The following is an 11,100-nucleotide window of genomic DNA, read 5'->3' as shown; positions in this document are numbered from 1 at the left end:
AAGGGGAGAAAAAAACCAGAGGACATGGGTTAACGGTGAGGGGGGAAATGTTTAAAGGGAACATTAGTGGGGGCTTCTTCACACAGAGAGTGGTGGGAGTATGGAATGAGCTGCCAGACGAGGTGGTAAATGCGGGTTCTTTTTTAACATTTAAGAATAAATTGGACAGATACATGGATGGGAGGTGTATGGAGGGATATGGTCCGTGTGCAGGTCAATGGGACTAGGCAGAAAATGGTTCGGCACAGCCAAGAAGGGCCAAAGGGCCTGTTTCTGTGCTGTAGTTTCTATGGTTTCTATGGTTCTATGTGCGAGGCTGAAAGTGGATCTGATGGTGATGTTCAAAATTATTAAGGTTGTAGATATAGTGGATAGAGGGAAACTTCTTGGATGTTGAAAGGTTAAGAATCAATATGACATAGAATGAAGATCATTGACAGAAGAATTATAAGGAATTTATAGGAATACCTCAAGCCTCGGAGTTGCTGGTGAAAGAGACATCGGAGGTGGCTGTGTGCTGCTGGATTCTGTATTAGGTTTGGGGCTGGCCCCTCCCATCAGTGCTGCCCTCCACTGTTCACTCCCAGGAAGATGAACTGGATTGCGTTCATCTGCAGCTGCAATTGAGTGAAATGAGGAACTGCTTTGGCTTGTTCTTGCAGAAATGTGGCTCCAGGACAACACCCACACACCATTGTTCTACAGGCTGTGACACTCAGGGACTTGGGCTACATTATTATTTAAATTTTTTTTTGTAACTGTATGCTCTTCTGTGATTTCATTTGGCTGTATTCCTGTGTATGGTTGAATGACAGTTAAATTTGAGCTTGAATTTTTACACACACTGAATGGTAAGGCCTAGAATGCTCTGACAGAGGGAGTAGTGAGGCTAATACAGTCACACCATTCAAAAGGAACTTCATTGGAAGATTTGAATTTGCAGGGCTATGGGGAGCAGTTGAGCAAGTGAGACTGGTAGCATTGATTTTGCAGAGAGCCAGCATGCACTTAATAGGTTAAATATCCTCTTTCCATAAAAGAAATGTGCAGTGGACATAAATCCAACCCCATAGGTGTTATTTTGAAGTTAATGGTTTGTAAGGTTTTCAATCTTAATTTGTTGGGTTATATTTCATGTCATTTTTACATGCTGCTTTGAAGACAAGTTTTAGTAGGAGAAATCAGCTTCAGTAAATATGGTAAATTAACATTCTCACAAAAGAAATGAAAAGCTTAAAAAGGCTCAAAGTGAAAGTGCTAATCATAAATGTCGGCTTTTGTAGTTGCACATTTTGAAATCACTGAAATGGTTTATTAACAATTCCTTTTGGAGCCTCACAATTGCATTTATTAACACATTTGTACTAATGTTCTGCATAGGTTCGCATGGACTACTCCCGTGACTTTGGTGGGGAAACCTCAGAACCCAACAGAAGGAGAATTCAGAATGAGAATCCTTATAGATTGATCATCTGTAAATTATTGATGCCAGGATTCATGGATGGAGACTGGTAAATACTGGGAGGTTTTAATTTTGCTGATGGAAGGCTTTTTTTCACACAGCCAAGTGACAACGATGTGGCTATAGAGGAGTTTGAAACTACTAGCTAAAACAGGTGTCCATTAAATGAAGCCAGAAATTCCAACGGGGATCCTGCTGGAGAGTGTAATATCATAAACCATTGTTCCTTTTTACAAGATAATTCACAGGTTCAAATACTATGAGTCCAAATATTTTGGCGTTTTCTTTCAGCAAAAAAAACTATTGTGAAACATTACACAACACTTTTCATAATTTAATTCTTCTTCTTTGGCTGTTCATCGCTTTCGATGTTGACTGTGCTGGGAGTTTAGTCTCTGCAGGCAGGTTTATGGGCCACAAGACCAGCACTGGTTCTGTACTGTCTCCCACATCAGTTGCATTTGTGATTTGACTGGTCTAGCACTGGATTTCTGCGTTCATGACCTGCTTCATATTTCTTCTGCCTTTTCTCCTCGATAGCTGGGATTGACTTCTTGACAATGCAGTGCCAACTTCTTCTGTCCAAAGCATCTTTCTCCCAGGTGTTGACGTTCATGTCAGTGTTCTTCATCTGGTGCTTGAGCACATCTTTGTAGTGCAGCTTCTGACCACCGTGCTTCCTCTTTCCTTCGTGTAGCTCGTCATAGAAAACAGCTTTGGGTAAACGATCTTGTGACATGACCAGTCCAACGCAGCTGAGAAGCTGTGATGAATGATTCTATGCTGACTGTCCCAGCACCTATAAATTACGTGCTGGGACATAATTATTTACCGTGTGTAGGACTTTGTTAAGGTCATTCTAACCACAACAGAGAATTGCAGTGAAACCCTCAGGAGACCAGCACGCATTGAAAGCACTGAGCAGTTTTCGCAAGACCACAACTCTGCAAGGGAACAAGCTGAGGGGTGTGTGAACGTAATAGGTCAAAAATAGGTGGCAAATTTTAATTTTATATAATCTTAAATGTGCCTCAGTAGTGATATATAGAGGTTTATACTCTTTTACTGATTTCAATAAATATCTGTGTTACAGCAGACAGAACATATGCTGAGTGCAAGTTGCCATTTTATATAAGTACATTTAAATTGGGTTGCTACTCTTGATGTGAGTGATAACATTTACTATTGATGCTTTTTACAATCTAAAGGACAAGGTATGCTAATTTAGCATTAAAAATTAGACATGGCTCTGCTAGTCTGAATTACAGTGTACATAAGTAGTGTTGTACCAGAAATACATTTTTTTTTTTAAGAGGCTTCCATTCTTATCTTAATCATAAAACCACAGAACCATGAGACATAGGAGCAGAATTAGGCCATTCGGCCCAAGTCTGCTCTGCTATTCCTTCATACACGTTCCTTAAGGCTTCAGAACCTGTACGTTTTGCATGTCAGTGACATAAATATATTGCAGGTTGCTGTAAGTTTTTGTGTCTTTGAAAATATTGAAAAAAAACCTTATCAGATGCAGGTTGAAATATTGTGCAATCAATTAAAACAGGTAAAGAGTAAAAGGCAATGAGTCACACAGGAGGAAGATTACATTTGACTCAGGAAAGTTTAGAAGCCCAACAAAAGTACCAGTAGGCCAATAGTAAGAAAAGTCATGGGAAGCCTTGCTAATACAGTTACTCAACACTGAGCTGTCTCTTAGGGATACTCAGGGATGAAATGAAAACTCTATTTGCAGTTCGTCTTTGCTTTTAGCTTGTAGTCTGTTTCTACTGACTAAACTGAGCAAAACTCCAGAACTTAGCACAACAAAGAGTTGGTCGTGAGTGGCAAAGGAGCAACTACAGAATCACTTAGTGTCGGTGGTCTGGGCTGTGTTGAAGAACTTACTGTATCTGTAGATCTGAATGATCTACACCATGGTTGTCACGAAATTTATCAAAACGGTAGTAGATGTGTGTGTCCCCACAAAATAATTCAGAGTCTTTCCTAACCAGAAGCCCCGAATGAACCCTGAGGTCTGCTGAGGACAAAGTCAGGGGCATTCAAATCCAGTGACCAAGAAAGCTACAGGAAGTCCAGGTACAATCTTCAGAAAGCCATTTCACAGGAGATGTGGCAATTCTGGACTAAACTTGCATCAACGAAGGATGCTTGACAGTTGTGACAGGACTTGAATGCTATCTCCACTTATAAAGTAAAATCAGGCAACATAGTCAACAACAGGACTTTGCTTCCAGATGAATTCAATGCCTTTTATGCACATTTTGACCATCAATACATGGAGGAACCATCACAAATTCACGCAGCCCCAGTGATACTGTGATTTGCATCTCAGAGGCTGACATGCAAAAGGGTGAACTCCTGAAAAGCATCTGGCCAATTACTGAAAACCAGCGCTGATCAACGGGCTGGAGTGTTCACTGATATCTTTAACCTCTCGCTTCAGCAGTCTGAGGTTCAAACAGACTTCAATTATACCAGTGCCTAAGAAGAACGTGTTAACCTGCTTCAATGACTATTGTCAAGTAGCGCTTACATCCACAGAGATAAATGTTTTGACAGGATGGTGATGAAACATATCAACTTCTGCCTGAGACACAATTGTGCCTGCTGAACCAACAGGTCCACAGCAGATGCCATATCATTGGCTCTTCACTGAACCCTGAGCCATCTGGACAGCAAAGATGCATACATCAGGATGCTCTTTATGGACAAGAGCTTGGCATAATCCTAACCCTACCAGAGCATTGAACCACCACCAGTCACCTCTTGCATTACCATGGATTTGTCTCTGATTGTGTATTTTTTCTTGCACTGTTTTATTTTCTGCAATTATTTTTTCTCTCTCTTCACCATCTTCTATAATTTATATATAATTTATGCATCATTTATATTCTGCGTGTTGTCTTTGCCTACATGCTTGCGATGCTGCCATAAATAGATTTTTCATGGTAGCTGAACCTCACGATGCCTGTGTACATAATACTAAAGTCAATTTGATTTGACTCGAACTCGAAATAGTTGTGTCCCCTTGCTGACAAGACAGGTGGGAACTGTACTCTCAGAAGTAAAATATATCCTTTGTTACTTATGGTAGTAAATATTGGTTTTAAATAAACTTCACTTCACCTCTGAGGAAAACTGATGTGATGAATAGCTGCTCAAATTTGTGACTAATACTTTTGTTGCTCTGAGAAATGTGGGGATTGGAGAGAGGATTGAAGGGCCGAAGGAGTTGAGAGAGAAGGAAGCTGCATTAGGAGTGAATGGTGCTGTGCAAATCAGGATAGATGTCAGGGTGAGAAGTGACAATGTGGAGTTGGGAGATGTGGTGCACAGGAAAGAGGACTGAGAAAGTAGAGGGAAGATCATGATTTTAGAAAAGGAAGAGCCAGAGAACATGGAAGGTGATGGGAGGACTGAAGAGTGATTTTGAGTGAATGATGAGGTGTGGAGGTTTAGCAGTAATTTGCAGTAATGTGACAGTAGGTGAGGTGCAATCTTTATGGGAAGGAACAAGTTAAAAATGACCCAGAAAACAAAGCAAAACTTGGCTTCCTGACAAAGGCCTATAGCGGATCAGGGCCCATTAAACAAAGGTGTATGGTTGCGATCTGGCCTCTGGCTAAGGCTATTTCAGTTTTGAGGTCTCCACCATTTGTTTGCCTTGAATTTGTTGCTACAATTGTAATACTCACATCAGTTAGTGTTCACAACGCATTAGCCCATTCTATACAATTACATGCATGTGAGCAACAGTTGTGGTTTATGGTCTGGTCTATCCTGTAACTATCCCCCTAGCACAAAAATTGTATAAATTCCAGTATTATAATTTATTGTTTAATCACAATGCCTCTTGACCACAAATGAATAAGTCAGAATAACTTGAGGGCTTCTCAAGTCTTTGTACTTACTGCAGGTGTGAATAGATCTACACAGGACTTGCGGTCATCATCTGCAAAGTAGCATTGTTTGCATTCAGCTGTATCTATTGCTCTGTATTGAAAAAGACAAACCTGCATTGAGCTCTAATTGTTTAATCTAATACATGCTGTACATCAGAAACTATGAATTATGTAGCTATAAATTATGGAGTAATGACAGTAGAACTGAGAGACAAAAACTTCCATTTGGCAGCAAGACACAATTGGAGTTTACAGTTGAGTTCTCAGTTCACCATGATTGTTCATCATTTTACTAGAAGAATCCAAAGCTGATTCGCTGCTCTGTGCTTTGTTTTATTTTGAACATTTCTATACCTTGAAATTTTCCAAGATTTCTCTAAAATGTGAAACAATCTCCACTTAAAATTTCTCTTCAGCTCTCTCATTTATCTCTTCAGGGATATTGCAAACTGATGAATCCTTGTCACTGACTCCAAAAGAAACAGTCAAGCAGCTCCTCTCTGCGCCTTGTGGAACATCGGGTGGCAACCTTACTGTTTCTTTAGCAATTGTCTGTTTTTTATGAGCCCAAGTTGCTAGCTTGATGCATAACCCAGCATGGACAGAAGGGTGCAAGGAGCCAACCAGATTCGAACCCAGAACCACTTGCCTTGAACTCTGGTGAAGATGCCACTGCACCACCAGCCAGCTAATTCCATCAGTATTCATTTATTAAAATTATCTTATTATTTTTGTCTTCATTAGTCCAAAGAAAATAATCTGAGATCTATCTACAGTTTCTTTTTTGATGCCATCCTGAGTTCATTCTCCATATTCTTGATAACTTTTAGACCATCAGACCATAAGACGAAGGAGCAGAAGTCGACCATTCGGCCCATCGAGTCTGCTCTGCCATTTTATCACGAGCTGATCCATTCTCCCATTTAGTCCCACTCCCCCGCCTTCTCACCATAACCTTTGATGCCCTGGCTACTCAGATACCTATCAATCTCTGCCTTAAATACACCCAGTGACTTGGCCTCCACTGCTGCCCGTGGCAACAAGTTCCATGGATTCACCACCCTCTGACTAAAAAAATTTCTTCGCATCTCTGTTCTGAATGGGTGCCCTTCAATCCTTAGCTCATGCCCTCTCGTACTAGACTCCCCACCATGGGAAACAACTTTGCCACATCCACTCTGTCCATGCCTTTCAACATTCGAAATACTTCTATGAGGTCCCCCCTCATTCTTCTAAACCCAAGGGGTACAGTCCAAGAGCAGTCAAACGTTCCTCATATGTTAACCCTCTCATTCCCAGAATCATTCTAGTGAATCTTCTCTGAGCCCTCTCCAACGTCAGCACATCCTTCCTTAAATAAGGAGCCCAAAACTGCCCACAGTACTCTGTGAGGGCTCACCAGCACCTTATAGAGCCTCAACATCACAACCCTGCTCCTGTACTCTATTCCTCCAGAAATGAATGCCAACATTGCATTCACCTTCTTCACCACAGACTCAACCTGGAGGTTAACCTTAAGGGTATCCTGCACAAGGACTCCCAAGTCCTGTTGCATCTCAGAACTTTGAATTCTCTCCCCCATTTAAATAATAGTCTGCCCATTTATTTCTTCTACCAAAATGCAGAACCATACACTTTCCAACAATGTATTTTCTTCTCCCAATCCATCCAAATCTCTTGCAGACTCTCTGTTTCCTCAGCACTACCGGCCCCTCCTCCTATCTTTGTATCATCAGCAAACTTAGCCACAAAGCCATCTATTCCATAATCCAATCTCCACAGCTACTTCCTTCAGAGCATGAGGGTGCATTCCATCTGGTCCAGGAGATTTATCTACCTCTAGACTATTCAGCTTCCTGAGTACTTTCTCTGTCGTAATTGTGACTGCGCACACTTCTCTTCCCTGCCACCCTTGAGTGTCCAGTATACTGCTGATGTCTTCCTCAGTGAAGACTGATGCAAAATACTCAGTCAGTTCCTCCGCCATCTCCTTATCTCCCATTACAATTTCTCCAGCATCATTTTCTATTGGTCCTATATCTACTCTCACCTGTCTTTTACTCTTTATATACTTAAAAAAGCTTTTAATATCCTCCTTGATATTATTTGCTAGCCTCCTTTCATAGTTCATCTTTTTCCCTATTAATGATCTTCTTAGTTTCCTTTTGTAAGCTTTTAAAACTTCCCAATCCTCCCACCAATTTTTGCTTCCTTGTATGCCCTCTCCTTGGCTTTAACTTTGGCTTTGACTTCTCTTGTCAACCACGGTTGCATCCTTCTTCCATTTGAAAATTTCTTCTTTTTTGGAATATATCAGTCTTGCACCTTCCTTCTTGCATAAACTCCAGCCACTGCTGCTCTGCCGTCCTTCCCGCCAGTGTCCCTTTCCAGTCAACTTTGTCCAGTTCCTCTTTCACGCCATTGTAATTTCCTTTACTCCACTGTAATACCGACACATCAGATTTCGGCTTCTCTTTTTCAAATTTCACAGTGAACTCAATCATGTTATGATCACTGCCTCCTAAGGGTTCCTTCACCTCAATCTCTCTGATCACCTCTGGTTCATTACACAATACCCAATCCAGTACAGCCAATCCCCTAGCGGGCTCAACAGCAAGCTGTTCTAAAAAGCCATCTCGCAGACATTCTACAAATTCTCTCTCTTGAGATCCAGTGCCGACCTGATTTTCCCAATCTACTCACATGTTAAAATCCCTACAATTATCATAACACTGTCCTTCTGGCAAGCCTTTTCTATTTCCTGTTGTAATTTGTAGTCCAATCACTGCAGCTGTTTGGAGTCCTGTATATAACTGCCATCAGGGTCCTTTTACCCCTGCGATTTCTTAGCTCAACCCATAAAGATTCTGCACCTTCCGATCCTATGCCACCTCTTTCTAATGATTTGATATCATTTCTTCTCTTTCTAATGATTTGATATCATTTCTTACCAATAAAGCCACGCCTCTCCCTCTGCCTACCTTCCTATCCTTCCGATACACCGTGTATCCTTGGACATTCAGCTCCCAGAGACATGCATCCTTTAGCCAGGTCTCAGTGATGGCCACAATATTATACCTGCCAATCTGTAGCTGTACGACAAGATCATCCACCTTATTCCTTATGCTGCGTGCATTTAAGTATAACACCTTAAGACCAGTATTTGGTACTTTTCGCTTTGATTTCACTGCAACTTTATTGCACTGCAACTCATCCCAATGGCTACAAATTTGCCCCATCACCTGCCTGTATTTCCTGACATCTTTACTGCTCACTATCTTAGATTTATTTCTGTTTTCCCCTTCCTCTACTCTATCATTCTGATTCCCATCCCCCTGCCAAATTAGTTTAAACCCTCCCTAACAGCTCTATTAAACCTTCCTGCCGGGATATTAGTACCCTTCGGGTTCAGGTGTAACCTGTCCATTTTGAACAGGTCATACTTCCCCCAGAAGAGATCCCAATGATCCAAGAATCTGAAGTCCTGCCCCCTGCACCAGTCTCTCAGCTACACATTCATCTGCCTGATCCTACTAGCATGTGGCACAGGTAGCAATCCTGAGATTACTACCCTGGAGGTCCTGCTTCTCAGCTTCCTTCCTAACTCCTGGAAATCTCTCTTCAGGACCTCCTCCCTTCTCCTATCTATGTCATTGGTACCAACATGTACCAAGACAACTGGCTGCTCGCCCTCTCCCTTCAGAATATTCTGGACCCGATCCAAGACATCCCGTACCCTGGCACCTGGGAGGCAACACACCATGCGGGTATCTCTATCAGGCTCACAGAATCTCCTGTTTGTTCCCCGATAATTAATTTTCTTAATTAGAGGTTATAAGTTGTGCATAACTCTGAAACTTCTTTAAATAATGCTCTGTACAAAATTATCTTTATTTTTTGTACACTCCCTGCACTGGTTATGATTTTGGATTCACATCTTCATGGAAGCATTAGTTCACCATGCCCTTTTGATAGAGTGTACACTCTCATTTCCAGATTTCCTCTCTAAATAAAGATCATACAAACATGCTCCCTGTCCACAATATTTTGCTATGATTCAAATATACAAATTGAATAGAATTGAAATAGAAGCTAGCACACCTCAAAGAATGAATGAACACCTTCAAAATTTCAAAGTAAATTTATCATCAAAGTACATATATGTTGCCATATACTGAACTATCCTGAGGTTCATTTTCTTCAGAGTAATAACAATAAAAAAGAAATACAATAGAATCAATGAAAAATACACACAAAGACAGACAAACAACCAATGTGCAAAAGAAGTCACGCTGCAGAAATATACTTAAAAAAAGGCAATAATTTAATAAATAAATAATAGTGAGAACATGAGTTGTAGAGTCTTTAAAAGTGAGTCTATAGGTTGTGGAATCAGTTCAGGGGTAGAAATACCTCTAAACCTGTTGGTATGGAACCGAAGGTGGCTGTACCTCCTTCCCAATGGCAGCAGTGAGAAAAAAGCTTGGCCTTGATGGTGGATGCTGCTTTCTTATGGCAGCACTCCTTGTAGATGTGCTCAGTGGTGCAGAGGTCTTTACTCATGATGGACTCGGCTGCATCCACCTATTTTCTAGTCTTTTCTGTTCTAGGGCATTGGTAGTTCTATACCAGACGGTGATGCAACTAGTCAGGAAAATCTGCTCTGTGCATCTATAGAAGTTTGTCAAAGTTTTAGATGATATGCCGAACCTGCACAAACTTCTCAGAAAGGAGAAGTGTTGCTGTGCCTTCTTTGTAATACCACTTACGCGCTGGTCCCAGGATAGATCCCCTGAAATGGTAATGACAAGGATTTTAAAGTTACTGACTCTCTTTACCCCGATCTTGTATTGAAGACTGGCTCTTAGACCTCTGTCTTTTCCTTCCTGTAGTCAATCATCAGAGGTTTGGTTTTGCTGTAGTTTGGTAGTCTTGATTTTCAGATATTTGTAGTGTAGCTGGTTCTGTATTATTTTTGTGGCTTCTTTCTCTGCAAGTCTCTGTCACACCAGCAGAAATCAAACTGCCTCAAAGGCTGTTCTTATCAAAGGATTTTTTTTTTATCCGTCTAGTTGGAGCTAGTTTGCAGTATAAAGATGACCAAATTTCTTTGTCCTTTTTTTCCTTTACATAAGAACATAAGAACATAAGAAATAGAAGCAGGAGTAGGCCATCTGGCCCATCGAGCCTGCCCCGCCATTCAATAAGATCATGGCTGATCTGTCTGTAAACTCAGCTCCATAACCCTTAATTCCCGTACTATGTAAAAATCTATCTAACTGTATCTTATGTATACTTAGTGAAGAAGCCTCAACTGCTTCCCTGGGCAGAGAATTCCACGGATTCATCACTCTCTGGGAAAAACAGTTTCTCCTGATCTCCGTCCTAAATCTTCTCCCCTGAATCTTGAGGCAATGTTCTAGTCTCGCCTACCAATGGAAACAACTTTCCTACTTCTATCTTATCTATCCCTTTCAAAATTTTCTATGTTTCTATAAGATCCCCTCTCATTCTTCTGAATTCCAGAGAGTATAATCCCAGGCGACTCAATCTCTCCTCATAGGTTAACCCCTTCATCTCTGGAATCAACCTGGTGAACCTCTTCTGCACTGCCTCCAAAGCTAGTAAATCCTTCCTTAAGTAAGGAGACCAGAACTGCACACAGTACTCCAGGTGCTGTACCCTGTACACCAGTACCCTGTATAGTTGCAGCATGAC

This window comes from Mobula hypostoma, chromosome 4 (assembly GCF_963921235.1).
Source record: "Mobula hypostoma chromosome 4, sMobHyp1.1, whole genome shotgun sequence".
Taxonomy (NCBI): Eukaryota; Metazoa; Chordata; class Chondrichthyes; order Myliobatiformes; family Myliobatidae; genus Mobula; species Mobula hypostoma.
The sequence above is the reverse complement of the archived record's forward strand: the minus strand, read 5'-3'. Positions refer to the sequence as shown.